This window comes from Oncorhynchus mykiss, chromosome 2 (assembly GCF_057628025.1).
Source record: "Oncorhynchus mykiss isolate SJ-2025 chromosome 2, ASM5762802v1, whole genome shotgun sequence".
NCBI lineage: Eukaryota > Metazoa > Chordata > Actinopteri > Salmoniformes > Salmonidae > Oncorhynchus > Oncorhynchus mykiss.
In genome coordinates, this window is record NC_143023.1 from 7,427,501 (window position 1) to 7,443,516 (window position 16,016).

The 16,016-nt window shown below is 48.3% G+C and overlaps 1 protein-coding gene across 2 annotated transcripts in view; it reads left to right on the plus strand.

Moving 5' to 3' along the window:
• Positions 1 to 16,016, plus strand: part of nkd2b (NKD inhibitor of WNT signaling pathway 2b) — a 71,024-nt gene that overhangs the window by 31,092 nt on the left and 23,916 nt on the right. The window contains exon 1 of one of the 2 annotated variants that reach the window (XM_090186905.1): positions 9,250 to 9,310. The exons of the other annotated variant lie outside the window; for it this stretch is intronic. The gene's annotated coding sequence lies outside the window, so the exon portion shown is untranslated. Of the gene's footprint in view, positions 1 to 9,249; positions 9,311 to 16,016 lie in introns of those variants that run through there. 2 annotated transcript variants of the gene reach the window in all.

Sequence of the window (16,016 nt, forward strand, 5' to 3'; positions counted from 1 at the left end):
ACACTCAGTCCTTTGTTATCCTCTTATGAAGCTATCTTAGATTACACCCAGTCCTTTGTTATCCTCTTATGAAGCTATCTTAGATTACACCCAGTCCTTTGTTTTCCTCTTATGAAGCTATCTTAGATTACACCCAGTCCTTTGTTATCCTCTTATGAAGCTATCTTAGATTACACCCAGTCCTTTGTTATCCTCTTATGAAGCAATCTTAGATTACACTCAGTCCTTTGTTATCCTCTTATGAAGCTATCTTAGATTACACCCAGTCCTTTGTTATCCTCTTATGAAGCTATCTTAGATTACACCCAGTCCTTTGTTATCCTCTTATGATGAAAAGCTGCTTTGGGAGGGAGGGAAGTGCATCCCAAATGGAACCCTATTCTATGCCCTTTATAGGTCAAAAGTAGGGCACTATAAAGGGAATAGGGTGCCATTTGGGATGCAGAGGGGGACACCCCCACCCCCAGGAGGGAGTCCCTCCCCTGAATGCTTTAGAAACTTCATCCTCTCTCCACATTCCAGACACTGATGTCCCGCTAGGTCTGCTGTGAGCTAGAGAGAGGAGACACAGCCTCAACTAGGTCTGCTGTGAGCTAGGGAAGGGAGACACAGCCTCAACTAGGTCTGCTGTGAGCTAGAGAGGGGAGACACAGCCTCAACTAGGTCTGCTGTGAGCTAGAGAGAGGAGACACAGCCTCAACTCGGTCTGCTGTGAGCTAGGGAGAGGAGACACAGCCTCAACTAGGTCTGCTGTGAATTAGGGAGAGGAGACACAGCCTCAACCTGGACTTTCTGCCTGCCTGCCTGCCTGCCTGCCGGCCGTGCTGTCTGAGCACAAAACAAACACTAGGGCCAGGAAGAAAATAAGTGGAGGACACAGACAGAGCAAAAGAGAGGGAGACAGAGCAAAAGAGAGGGGGAGAGAGAGAGCGAGAGAGAGAGATCTGATGGGCTGGTTGTTTACACATGATTTGGATGCTGCTGAACCTCTTTTGAAGACAGCAGGCTGCATGGGAGTCCCACTGGGGCTGAAACACTACCCCGCTCACTACACCTTTAAAGGACGATCTGGGATTGGTACATACATTTAGGGATTTGTGTGGCAGGGTGTGGCTCTGTTGTTGTTTGACCTCAGATTGCCCCTTTATTAACTGCAGAGAAAGCATCCCTACTCAGGCTGTGTTGTTGATGCACAGTGTATAATATGATGGGTCCTTTGAGAGACTATGGGGAGGTATTGCAATGACTTTTAATGAGGCGTCCTTCAAAGCTACAATGTCTTAAGGGTTAGAGAACACATTGATTTGACCGCAGAGGAAACCTTGAAACATAACTGTGGAAAATAGAAAACAGAAACGTGCCTTTAATATGCTAATGTAGTTCTTTAGTAAAATACCCACATTCCCCCCCCCTCTTAATATGCTAATGCTGCTAATGTAGTTCTTTAGTAAAATACCCACATTCCCCCCTCTTTAATATGCTAATGCTGCTAATGTAGTTCTTTTAGTAAAATACCCACATTCCCCCCTCTTTAATATGCTAATGCTGCTAATGTAGTTCTTTAGTAAAATACCCACATTACCCCCCCCCCCCCTTAATATGCTAATGCTGCTAATGTAGTTCTTTAGTAAAATACCCACATCCCCCCCCCCCCTCTTTAATATGCTAATGCTGCTAATGTAGTTCTTTAGTAAAATACCCACATCCCCCCCCCCTCTTAATATGCTAATGCTGCTAATGTTGTTCTTTAGTAAAATACCCACATTTCCCCCTCTCCTTCCTTTTTTGTTTCCAGAATATAAGTTAGTGTTGGTTTCAAACAAAAAGACTAATCCCACATCCCGTTCAGTCCAAGTTCAATGTCTCTTTCTGTTTTTCATCTCTCGTTCTCTCCTTCTCGCCTTCTCTCTTTCTCTCTGCTCTAAAAGGTCGAGCCTCCCCCTCTTTTGGACCCCAAGCCTGCACATGTGTAGGTATAGGCTATGATTCAGCTCATAAACCACGGTGGTTACACATCTGAAAGTGGTTAGCTGTTGAAACACACTGGCAGCTTCAAAGCACAGTGTGGAGGATCTGGGCTGAGCAGAGCTGGGGTGGAGTCTGCTCTCAGACACAGTCCCCTGGTCTACCTGACTGGCTGGTTCCACCTCCCTCCCTCCCCCTTTCTCTCTCTTTTGCTCTCTCCTCCCACCTCTCTCTCCCTCTTTCTCTCCCTCCCTCCCTGTCCTTCCTTCCCTCTCTATCCATCTATCGCCCCCCACCTTCCCTCCCTACTGCAGCAGAGAGAGAGAGAGAGAGAGAGAGAGAGAGAGAGAGAGAGAGAGAGAGAGAGAGAGAGAGAGAGAGAGAGAGAGAGAGAGAGAGAGAGAGAGAGAGAGAGAGAGAGAGAGAGAGAGAGAGAGAGAGACAGAGAGAGACAGAGAGAGAGAGAGACAGAGAGAGAGAGAGAGAGAGAGAGAGAGAGAGAGAGAGAGAGAGAGAGAGAGAGAGAGAGAACTCCCTGAAAGAATAGCTGTTCTTGCTTTTTCTTTGTGTTTTCTGTGGGGGTGTTTTCTGTTTTCTTGTTTTCCAGTCTTTAAGTCAGTTGTTTAAGTAGAGGTGTGAAAAACAGACAGATCTAATTGACAGATCTAATATATGTATTAGAAGCGTCAGCATCTAATGGTTTCACATCGTTACGTCGACATCATATACAGCTACATGTCTTTGTGTGTTTGGCTGTTACTATACTTGACAGAAAGGGAGGTCGAGGAAAGAGACCGAAAAGTGCTGAAAGAGACACTGTTCCCATGTCCTCTGAAGGCTTCCCCCTCCACCCTCTTCCCCCTCCATCCCCTCAACTCATTTCTTCCCCACGCCCGTCCACTTCAAAAGCTGACCTGAGCCTGTGTGCCCTGTTACATGTTTACCCAAAGGCTGGTTTAAAAGAAACAGCAGGTCTCATTGAGGTAGCTAGCTGGGCCCATGTTACTGTGGCTCATTCACAGACAGGGAGAGGGAAAATACTCATATCTGGCTGCCCATGGGTGTATCCCAAATGGCACCCTATTCTCTAGATAGAACAGGGAGCAACAGCACCCTATTCTCTAGAGAGAACAGGAGAACTAGCAATACGTCTTCAGAAACATGTCACATGTCTTAGGCAGCACCACTCGGCGGGAGACACACGCACATACACACACACGCGCACGTACGCACGCGTGCACACACACACACACTCACACGCACACACACTCCTCAGTGCTAGAGCAGCAGCCAGTCCTTCATGTTAATGTGAGCCTGACCGATCCTATCTCCTGAAGAATGTCAGTGTATGATAACATCTGACCTTTAACCCCCTAGCGCTGCCACTCTGAGCAGCTCTCACAACCTCAACTGGCCCACTGGCTGACAGCGGGACTGTGTGTGTTACAGGTGTGTGTGTGTGTGTGTTATGTGTGTGTGTTATGTGTGTGTGTGTGTGTAATTTGTGTGTGTGTGTTATGTGTGTGTGTTTATACTCTTAGTGTATTACCTCACCACTCATGAGGGTGTGTTACACATGACCAAGGTCTTTTCTCTTATTCTCTGGAAAGAAAAGCAGCTTCAACAACCCCTCCTCTCTTTATCACGCTGTGGAGTGTTACTCCAAGTGCTTCTAAGTGGGCTCTCTCCTCTTTCTCCTTAACCTCCACCCTCCCTCATTCTCTGCTGCTACTGTCCTCCTCTAACAGAACCACTATCAATATGTACGACTATATCTTATATAATAAACCCTCTGTCAATATGTAGGACTATATCTTAGATAATAAACCCTCTATCAATAAGTAAGACTATATCTTAGATAATAAACCCTCTGTGAATAAGTAGGACTATATCTTAGATAATAAACCCTCTATCAATAAGTAGGACTATATCTTAGATAATAAACCCTCTGTCAATAAGTAGGACTATACATGTAATTGCCAAAATAATGGAACCACTTGTATATTGAAAGCAGGTGCGTCCACACAGATGTGGTTCCTGAGTTTATTAAGCAATTAACATCCCATCGTGATTAGGGTCATGTATAAGAATGCTGGGAAGGCCATTATTTTGGCTACCATGGCTATGCCCCCATAGGATGACAATGCTCGCATCCACAGGGTACACGTCTGTGGGGAAGAGGACGATGGGGGAGGGGGGTAGAGGGGATGGGGGAAGAGGGGAAGAGGGGGAGGAGGAAGAGGGCTGCCTCTGCACTGTAGCCTTTTGATCTCTGCTTGTGCTATGGATGAATTACGTTCCAGAACTTCACACTGGGGAACAGTGTTTCAGACACACACAGACAGTCTGTCAGGTCACTGAAGTGCACACATGGCCATGCTCAGTCTGTTCTGTCTGCCCCTCTCTCTGTGTGTGTGTGCGTGTGTGTGTGTGTGTGAGTGTGAGTGTGCGTGTGTGTGTGTGTGTGTGTGTGTGAGAGAGAGAATTTAGGCTTTTTTGTTTCTGTGGAATGTAACTTTTTTAAATCTTCTATTTCTGACTGACTCAAGCGTGGACTTTATTTTCAGAATGGGTTTATGACTTGTAGCGTTTCCATTTGTCTTTCTTTCTGAGCTGTGGAATTGTTTTCCGTTTTCATTCCAAGATCTTCTATTGCTGCAATTAACGGTTTCCATGCATTTTTATGGAGAGAGCTTTTCCCCCCACCGCCTGTTATGGCCAGCGTTTATATCCTCGCCCCCAGCTAACCAACGTGGGTTCTGGGAAAGTTCACAGAACATTCGTTAGGTCGCGGTAAATGTTCTCAGAACACCAAAACTGTCCAGCCGTGCTGGTGATTATAGAATGCCTGAGAACAAAGGGAGTACGAAGGCCACGCAGCCGAAACGCGTCACAGTATTTACATGTTGTTGACGTTCAACATGACATACTAATAAAGGCATTTTAATTCATTATATGAAGAGGGTCTCGGTCCTTTTTCATGAGCAATGTATCCCTTTTACCAAAGAGCCCCTCTATCTACCAAAACCTACCAATGTATACCGTAGCACCTTCTGTCTACCAAAACCTACCTTTGTATACCTTAGTACCTTCTGTCTACAAAATCTACCAATATATACCTTAGCCCTTCTGTCTACCAAAACCTACCATTGTATACCTTAGCACCTTCTGTCTACCAAAACCTACCATTATATACCTTAGCCCCTTCTGTCTACAAGCAGAATAGTGCCTCTTCACTTCCTGTGCCCAGAAGGGTGTATCTTTAGGAATCCCCAAAATGGAAGGTGGGTGTTGACCTTACAATGACCCCCTGTCCAGTTCCAGGACTGTGAGGAACTTCACAGCTTGGAACTAAACCTGTTTTTTCACCAGTGTCAAGAATGCTTTGTCCCGAGTATCTGGACATCCTGGGAATTTCTGGAAAGTTACCAGAATTGTTCAACTCTAATTGTGGGTCTGTCTGTCAGGTTTGCTCAGCTCAACGTACCACACATTAGTGTTTGGATTTGTTCTCTGAATGACTTCCCTGGGTAGTGTTCTCTGAATGACTCCCCCAGGTTGTGTTCTCTGAATGACTGCCCAGGTAGTGTTCTCTGAATGACTTCCCTGGGTAGTGTTCTCTGAATGACTTCCCTGGGTAGTGTTCTCTGAATGACTGCCCTGGGTAGTGGTCTCTGAATGACTGCCCCGGGTTGTGGTCTCTGAATGACTGCCCCGGGTAGTGGTCCCTGGGTTGTGTTCTCTGAATGATAGCCCCGGGTAGTGTTCTCTGGGTAGCCCCGGGTAGTGGTCCCTGGGTTGTGTTCTCTGAATGACAGCCCTGGGTAGTGTTCTCTGAATGACTTCCCTGGGTAGTGTTCTCTGAATGACTTCCCTGGGTAGTGTTCTCTGAATGACAGCCCTGGGTTGTGTTCTCTGAATGACAGCCCTGGGTAGTGTTCTCTGAATGACTGCCCCGGGTTGTGATCTCTGAATGACTGCCCCGGGTTGTGATCTCTGAATGACTGCCCCGGGTTGTGATCTCTGAATGACTGCCCTGGGTAGTGGTCTCTGAATGAATGCCCTGGGTAGTGTTCTCTCAGGGCTAAACCTTATAATTACAGTACACAACTTTCTATTAGCCTGCTGTGTCTCCCAGATGAAGGTGCTGTAGGGGTCATGCTACATCACTGGTGATTGGTCACAGGGAGAACTGCTCCCCCTTCATTGGCAGTCATGTGGATCTGACTACTCTCTCTCTGTGACTCAGAAGTGAGTCAGTCATCCCATAGAGAACTGTAGTAGAGAATTTGTAGTAGTAGGGAATAACTTTAGCAATAGTAATGGGTTATGGTGCAGGACCAGTCAGAGCCCTTGACCCTGTCCCTGTCCCTGTCCCTGTCCCTGTCCCTGTCCCTGTCCCTGTCCCTGTCCCTGTCCCTGTCCCTGTCCCTGTCCCTGTCCCCTGCCCTGTCCCTGTCCCTGCCCCTGCCCCTGCCCCTGTCCCTGCCCTGCCCCCTGTCCCTGCCCCTGTCCCTGCCCCTGTCCCTGTCCCTGTCCCTGTCCCTGTCCCTGTCCCTGCCCCTGCCCCTGTCCCTGTCCCTGTCCCTGTCCCTAACATGATGTTTCTAAGGAAGTAGTGAGTCGTCCCGTAGTGAATTGTAATACTAGTAGTAGTTGTGAGCTACGGGACTGGTCTGCTGCCAAATCACCAACTGAGGGCTCTCATGCCGCAGCACCTCAACCAGAATCAGACCTGCTGTTTGTAGTATGTGATCACAGAAGCACATTCAATACAATGTCATTCGGCACGTAGACTGTTTACGTCGTGTATAGAAGGTGCAGTGAAATACTGGCAGAAGTTGTCCAGGGGCCTAGCAACAGGGTGGGCGTGTCTGTCGGTGCCGTCTTGTTCTCAGAGGAAGAGGGGACTGGTTGGCTTCTTTCACTGCTTCTGTGCTTGAAAAACATGCGTAACATAAGTGGAACAACGTCACCATGTATGTGGGATATCACAATGGTATCACAGGGGTGGTGGGATATCACAATGATATCACAGGGGTGGTGGGATATCACAATGATATCACAGTGGTGGTGGGATATCACAATGACCTGCCGCTAATCCTCATCGCTGCCCCCACCCCCAACAGTGATGAAGACTGTACATGGAAGGGAGAGGTGGTGGTGGGGTGGTGATGAAGACTGTACATGGAAGGGAGGGGTGGTGGTGGGGTGGTGATGAAGACTGTACATGGAAGGGAGGGGTGGTGGTGGGGCAGTGATGAAGACTGTACATGGAAGGGAGGGGTGGGGGTGGGGCAGTGATGAAGACTGTACATGGAAGGGAGGGGTGGTGGTGGGGCGGTGATGAAGACTGTACATGGAAGGGAGGGGGTGGGGGTGGGGCAGTGATGAAGACTGTACATGGGAGGGTTGGTGGTGGGGCAGTGATGAAGACTGTACATGGAAGGAGGGGTGGTGGTGGGGGGGGCAGTGATGAAGACTGTACATGGAAGGGAGGGGTGGTGGTGGGGCAGTGATGAAGACTGTACATGGAAGGGAGGGGTGGTGGTGGGGCAGTGATGAAGACTGTACATGGAAGGGAGGGGTGGTGGTGGGGCAGTGATGAAGACTGTACATGGAAGGGAGGGGTGGTGGTGGGGCAGTGATGAAGACTGTACATGGAAGGGAGGGGTGGTGGTGGTGGGGGGGGGGGGTGGTGATGAAGACTGTACATGGAAGGGAGGGGTGGTGGTGGGGGTGGTGATGAAGACTGTACATGGAAGGGAGGGGTGGTGGTGGGGCAGTGATGAAGACTGTACATGGAAGGGAGGGGTGGTGGTGGTGGGGGGGGGTGGTGATGAAGACTGTACATGGAAGGGAGGGGTGGGGGTGGGGCAGTGATGAAGACTGTACATGGGAGGGTTGGTGGTGGGGCAGTGATGAAGACTGTACATGGAAGGGAGGGGTGGTGGTGGGGGGGGGGCAGTGATGAAGACTGTACATGGAAGGGAGGAGTGGTGGTGGGGCAGTGATGAAGACTGTACATGGGAGGGTTGGTGGTGGGGCAGTGATGAAGACTGTACATGGAAGGGAGGAGTGGTGGTGGGGGGTGGTGATGAAGACTGTACATGGAAGGGAGGGGTGGGGTGGTGGGGCAGTGATGAAGACTGTACATGGAAGGGAGGGGTGGTGGTGGGGCAGTGATGAAGACTGTACATGGAAGGGAGGGGTGGTGGTGGGGCAGTGATGAAGACTGTACATGGAAGGGAGGGGTGGTGGTGGGGCAGTGATGAAGACTGTACATGGAAGGGAGGGGTGGTGGTGGGGCAGTGATGAAGACTGTACATGGAAGGGAGGGGTGGTGTGGGGGGGTGGTGATGAAGACTGTACATGGAAGGGAGGGGTGGTGGTGGGGGGGGGGGCAGTGATGAAGACTGTACATGGAAGGGAGGAGTGGTGGTGGGGCAGTGATGAAGACTGTACATGGAAGGGAGGGGTGGTGGTGGGGGGGTGGTGATGAAGACTGTACATGGAAGGGAGGGGTGGTGGTGGGGGGGGGGGGGCAGTGATGAAGACTGTACATGGAAGGGAGGAGTGGTGGTGGGGCAGTGATGAAGACTGTACATGGGAGGGTTGGTGGTGGGGCAGTGATGAAGACTGTACATGGAAGGGAGGAGTGGTGGTGGGGCAGTGATGAAGACTGTACATGGAAGGGAGGGGTGGTGTGGGGCAGTGATGAAGACTGTACATGGAAGGGAGGGGTGGTGGTGGGGCAGTGATGAAGACTGTACATGGAAGGGAGGGGTGGTGGTGGGGCAGTGATGAAGACTGTACATGGAAGGGAGGGGTGGTGGGGGGGTGGTGATGAAGACTGTACATGGAAGGGAGGGGTGGTGGTGGGGGGGGGGCAGTGATGAAGACTGTACATGGAAGGGAGGAGTGGTGGGGGGGGGGGCAGTGATGAAGACTGTACATGGAAGGGAGGGGTGGTGGTGGTGGGGCAGTGATGAAGACTGTACATGGAAGGGAGGGGTGGTGGTGGGGGGGGGCAGTGATGAAGACTGTACATGGAAGGGAGGGGTGGTGGTGGGGGGGGGGGGGGGGCAGTGATGAAGACTGTACATGGAAGGGAGGGGTGGTGGTGGGGCAGTGATGAAGACTGTACATGGAAGGGAGGGGTGGTGGTGGGGGCAGGAGTAGTGTAGTGGCTGCAGCCCCCCCTCCAACCACAGAACAGGATCAGCCCCTATAACTCTGCTTTGGTTTCCCCTCCTTCTCAAAGGCATGACGGAGAGCTGTTGTCCTAACCCTGGGGGAAGGTAAAGCAGTTGAGAGGTGGTGATAGTAGCTCTCACACTCACAGGTGAGGACAGAGACGAACCGACATCTCAACACCGGACAGGAGGTTGAGGAAACCGACACTAAACACATTTCAAAACACACCGCCTTGACAAGAGAGAGAGAATGTGGTGAAAGAGTTTTCACCTCCACAGTAGCTCATCCTTGTTTACAGCATGAAGGAACAAAGAGGAAAGGTGTTGTGTATAGTATGGTATAGTACTATAATATATTTATATAGTATAGTTATATAGTATAGAATAGTTATATAGTATAGTTATAAACTATAGTATAGTTATATAGTATAATATAGTTATATAGAATAGTGTAGTTATATAGTATAATTATATACTATAGTATAGTATAGTTATATAGTATAGTTATATACTCTAGTATAGTTATATAGTATAGTTATATAGTATAGTTATAGGCAGAGTTCTAGCAGTTCCTCCATATCTCAGACTGGCCAATAAAAATAAAAGATTAAGATGGGCAAAAGAACACAGACACTGGATAGAGGAACTCTGACTAGAAGGCCAGCATCCCAGAGTGCCTGCCTCTTCACTGTTGATGTTGAGACTGGACACAGGAACTCTGCCTAGAAGGCCAGCATCCCCGAGTCGCCTCTTCACTGTTGACGTTGAGACTGGACACTGGAACTCTGCCTAGAAGGCCAGCATCCCAGAGTCGCCTCTTCTCTGTTGACGTTGAGACTGGTGTTTTGCGGGTATTATTTAATGGAGCTGCCAGTTGAGGACTTGAGGCGTCTGTTTCTCAAACTAGACACTCTAGTGTGCACCGGGGCCTCCCACTCCTCTTTCTATTCTGGTTAGAGCCAGTTTGTGCTGCTCTGTGAAGGGAGTAGTACACAGGGTTGTACGAGATCTTCAGTTTCTTGTCAATTTCTCGCATGGAATAGCCTTCATTTCTCAGAACAATAATAGACTGACGAGTTTCATTAGTTTCTCCGAAGAAAGTTCTTTGTTTCTGGCCATTTTGAGCCTGTAATCAAACCCACAAATGCTGATGCTCCAGACACTGAACTAGTCTAAAGAAGGCCAGGTTTTATTGCTTCTTTAATTAGTACAAAAGTTTTCAGCTGTGCTAACATAATTGCAAAAGGGTTTTCTAATGATCAATTAGCCTTTTAAAATGAAAAATTTGTTAACACAACGTGTCATTGGAAGACAGGAGTGATGGTTGCTGATAATGGGCCTCTGTATGTCTATGTAGATATTCCATAAAAAAAATCTGCCGTTTCCAGCTACAATAGTCATTTACAACATTAACAATGTCTACACTGTATTTCTGATCAATTTGATGTTATTTTAATGGACCAAAAATGTGCTTTTCTTTCAAAAACAAGGACATTTCTAAGTGACCCCAAACGTTTGAACGGTAGTGCAGGTAGGGGTAAAGTGACGAGGCAACAGGATCGATAATAGACGGTAACAGCAGCGTATGCGAAGAGTGTGAAAGTGTGTGTGTGTGTGTGTGTGCGTGCGTGCGTGCGTGTGTGTGTGTGTGCTTGCGTGTTTTGTCTCCCGCGTCTCGTGTTTTTGCCCCGGGCCTGAACACGGTGCACTCGTAGCACGACAGAAACTGTTGTGAAAAAATAAGGGTGAAATGACTCAGTTAGTATTCTGACCTGCAGAACAAGTAAAGCTATGCAGGTCTTGATGTCTGGCGTTGCTAGGTGTCGTACATCTGCCAAGATCCACTGGTGGTGCTGTGTCCCAAATGGCACCCTATTCCCTGTGACCCCTGGTCAAACGTACTGCACTACATAGGGAATATGATGCTATTTGGGAGGCAGCCGCAGTCCTGTGTGTTATCAGACGTGTCTGTTTTATTCAAACTGTAGACGTACCCAAGTCGTTACTTCTCCTATTCGCTTTTGAAAAGTAGCCCCATAAATGTTAGAGTGTACTTTATTGGTCGTATAAAAGGCTCACCAAGAGAGTATCATATAACAGAACTGAGTCCTGAGAACTATTGGAATTAAACTGCAAACTACATGGCATATAGAGTATTAGAGCCAACAAGGGGATAGCTGAGAGTGAGAGTGAGAGTGAGAGTGAGTGAGAGTGAGAGAGAGAGAGCGAGAGAGAGAGAGACAGAGAGAGACAGAGAGAGAGAGAGAGTGAGAGCCAGAGAGAGAGAGACAGAGAGACAGAGAGAGAGAGAGAGAGAACGAGAGAGAGAGAGAGATAGAGAGAGACAGAGAGAGAGAGAGAGAAAGAGAGAGACGAGAGACAGAGAGAGAGGGAGAGAGAGAGAGAGAGAGAGAAGCTGATGACAGGGCTGGTGACAGGGGGGTCATCCAGTGATACAAGTCTCTGTTTATCCAGTAGGTCATAATCAAAGAGAACAGAGATTAGTGATAGGAAGGGAGGAGGGGAGGAGGAAGAGGAGGAGGGGAGGAGGGGAGGAGGAAGGGAGGAGGAAGGGAGGAGGGGAGGAAAAGAGGGGGAGGACTTCAAACGGCCAGGCCAGGGATGTTCTGACACAGACAGGCAGGAGCTCATCCCTCTCTCTCTCTCCCTCTCTCATCTCTCTCTCTCTCAGCTGTTGTTTGGTGGTGACCTAACAGGCTTCTCCCCAAGCCGACTCATGTCCAACAGAGGGGCTTTGCCTCTTGTTTGACCTCTGGGTTGAGAATTCCCCCACCCCACTGCTGTACTGTCAAGCAGGCAGGGCCATACTGGACCATATCAGGGCCATACTGGGCCTCATCAGGGCCATACTGGGCCATATCAGGGACGTACTGGGCCATATCAGGGACGTACTGGACCATATCAGGGCCATCTTGGGCCATACTGGGCCATATCAGGGTCATATCAGGGTCATATTAGGGTCATATCATGGCCATATTCGAGCCATATCTGGGCCATATGAAGGCAATATTAGAGCCATATCTGGGCCATATCAGGGCTATTTAACAGTCATGTTAGAGCCATATTAGAGCCATATTCAAGCCATATTCGAGCCATATCTGAGCATATTAACGCCATATCAGAGTCATATCAGAGTCATCTAGAGCCATATTAGAGCCATATCAGAGTCATATTAGAGCCATATCAGAGCCATATTAGAGCCATATTAGAGCCATATCAGAGTCATATTAGAGCCATATTAGAGTCATATTAGCGCCATTAGAGCCATATTAGAGCCATATTAGAGCCATATTAGAGCCATATTAGAGCCGTATTTCAGTCATATCAAATCATATTCGGACCGTATACGAGACCATATAGGAACCATATTCAGCCATATTCAGACCATATAAAACTTCAGTGTCCAACCATATTCAGTCATATTCAGCCATCTACAGGACCGTGTTCCCGCCATATCAAAAATAATATTAGCCACATATTTCAGTGGACCATATTCAGCCGTATTTGGACCATATTCAGACCATATGGAACGTATTCGACCATATTCAGTTCATATTCAGCCCCATATTTGCCGCCATCTGCCACATATCAAAATAATATCCGGCCCATATATCAGCATATTCAGCCAATATCACAGCCAATCTCCAGGACCGTATTAAGAGACCATATTCAGACCATATTCAGACCATATAGAAGACCATATTTCGACCATATTCAGATCATATTCAGCCAATATTACAGCGTGTCCCACCATATCAAAATAATATTCAGACCATATATCGGCCAATATCCAGACCATATTTGGACCATATCACAGCCATACTCAGCCATACTCAGCCATATCAAGCCATGCTTCGGCCATTTTCAGATCATGTCAGCCATCTACAGCCATACCAGCCCATATCAAGACATATAAAGACCATATCTCGGCCAATATTAGAGACCATATTCAGGACCATATTCAAGCCATATTCAGGCCATATTAGAGTCATATTAGAGCCATATTCCAGCCATATTCCAGCCATATCAGAGTCATATTAGAGCCATCTGTGACCGTATTTAGAGCCATATTAGAGCCATATTAGAGCCATATTAGAGCCATATTAGAGTCATATCTGAGCCATATCTGAGCCATATTCCAGCCATATCTGGGCCATATTAGAGCCATATTAGAGTCATATCTGAGCCATATCTGAGCCATATTAGAGCCATATCTGAGCCATATTCCAGCCATATCTGGGCCATATTAGAGCCATATTAGAGTCATATCTGAGCCATATCTTGAGCCATATTAGAGCCATATTAGAGCCATATTAGAGCCATATTAGAGTCATATCTGAGCCATATCTGAGCCATATTCCAGCTGGGCCATATTAGAGCCATATTAGAGTCATATCTGAGCCATATCTAGGCCATATTAGAGCCATATCTGAGCCATATCTGAGCCATATTCCAGCCATATCTAGGCCATCTAGAGCCATATTAGAGTCATATCTGAGCCATATCTGAGCCATATTAGAGTCATATCAGAGCCATATCAGAGCCATATCAGAGCCATATTAGAGCCATATTAGAGCCATATCAGAGCCATATCAGAGCCATCAGAGCCATATTAGAGCCATATTAGAGCCATATTAGAGTCATATCTGAGCCATATTAGAGCCATATTAGAGCCATATTAGAGCCATATTAGAGTCATATCTGAGCCATATCTGAGCCATATTAGAGTCATATAGCAGTGTCAGCCATGTGGGAGTATCAGAGCCATATCAGAGCCATATTAGAGTCATATCAGAGCCATATCAGAGCCATATTAGAGTCATATCAGAGCCATATCAGAGCCATATTAGAGTCATATCAGAGCCATATTAGAGCCATATCAGAGTCATATCAGAGCCATATCAGAGCCATATCTGAGCCATATCAGAGCCATATCAGAGCCATATCAGAGCCATATCTGGGCCACTTCTCTTTGTGTTGTTGACATCTACAGGTGCAGAAATGCACACTAAAGCACAAGAGAAAAGGGTTGAACCCTGTGTCTTTTGTGTGTCTTAAAACCATTATTACCGTATCAGTCTATGAGCTGTGGCCAGTCTTACTTACTGTGGTCAGTCTATTTACTGTGGTCAGTCTATTTACTGTGGCCAGTCTGCTGGCCAGTCTATTTACTGCGGCCAGTCTATTGTCTGTGGCCAGTCTATTTACTGTGGCCAGTCAATTAACTGTGGCCAGTCTATGAGCTGTGGCCAGTCTATTAACTGTGGCCAGTCTATTTACTGTGGCCAGTCTATGAGCTGTGGCCAGTCTATGAGCTGTGGCAAGTCTATGAGCTGTGGCCAGTCTATGAGCTCTGGTCAGTCTATGAGCTCAATCAGCAACACACACACACACACACACACACACACACACACACACACACACACACACACACACACACACACACACACACACACACACACCATCAACAGGAGACCAACGTGTTGTTTCGTTGTGCCAGAGAGAGACAGAGGTTGTGCAACTCCCCCACACTCCATCTTCCTTGGCTTCCCTCCTTGTTGTACTGTACGTTCCAGAGGAGTCTGCAATGAGCCCCATCCTCCTATAGCTCCTCACACCAGCCTCCTCTGTTTCACTGTCTTGCTGGTTCTCTCATTCTTATTCTCTCTCTCCCCCTCTCCCTCTCTCTCCCCCCTCCTCTCTCTCCTCCTCTCCCTCTCTCTCCCCCTCCTCTCTCTCCCTCTCCCTCTCTCTCCCGCTCCTCTCTCTCCCTTCTCCCCCTCGCTCTCCCCTCTCCCTCTCGCTTTCTCTCCCCTCTCCTCTCGCTCTCTCTCCCCTCTCCCCATCTCCCTCTCTCTCTCTCCCCTCTCACACTCTCTCTCTCTCCCTCTCCCTAGCTCTTCCCCCTCTCTCTCTCTCCCCTCTCCCTCTCTCTCTCTTCCCTCTCACACTCTCTCTCTCTCTCTCTCCCTTTCACACTCTCTCTCTCTCCCCCTCTCCCTAGCTCTTCCCCCCTCTCTCTCTCCCCTCTCCCTCTCTCTCTCTCCCCTCTCACACTCTCTCTCTCTCTCTCTCCCCTCTCACACTCTCTCTCTCTCCCCCTCTCCCTAGCTCTTCCCCCTCTCTCTCTCTCCCCTCTCCCTCTCTCTCTCTCCCCTCTCACACTCTCTCTCTCTCTCCCCTCTCCCTAGCTCTTCCCCCCTCTCTCTCTCTCCCCTCTCCCTCTCTCTCTCCCCCTTTCCTCTCTCTCTCTCCCCTCTCACTCTCTCTCTCCCCCTCTCCCTAGCTCTTCCCCCCCTCTCTCTCTTGCTCCCAGATGTATTTTGTGTGTTTTAAAACCATTATTACCATATCAGTCTATGAGCTGTGGTCAGTCTATGAGCTGTGGTCAGTCTATGAGCTGTGGCCAGTCTATGAGCTGTGGCCTGTCTATTGACTGGTCAGTCTATTGTCTGTGGCCAGTCTATTGTCTGTGGCCAGTCTATGTGCTCTGGTCAGTCTATGAGCTGTGACCAGGTCTATGAGCTGGGGCCAGTCTATTGTCTGTGGCCAGTCTATTGTCTCTGGTCAGTCTATGAGCTGTGACCAGTCTATGACCTGGGGCCAGTCTATTGTCTGTGGCCAGTCTATTGTCTGTGGCCAGTCTATTTACTGTGGCCAGTCTATTTACTGTGGCCAGTCTATGAGCTGTGGCCAGTCTATTTACTGTGGCCAGTCTATTTACTGTGGCCATGAGCTGTGAGCTGTCTATGAGCTGTGGCCAGTCTATGAGTTGTGGTCAATCTATGAGCTGTGGCCAGTCTATGAGCTTTGGCCAGTCTATGAGCTGTGACC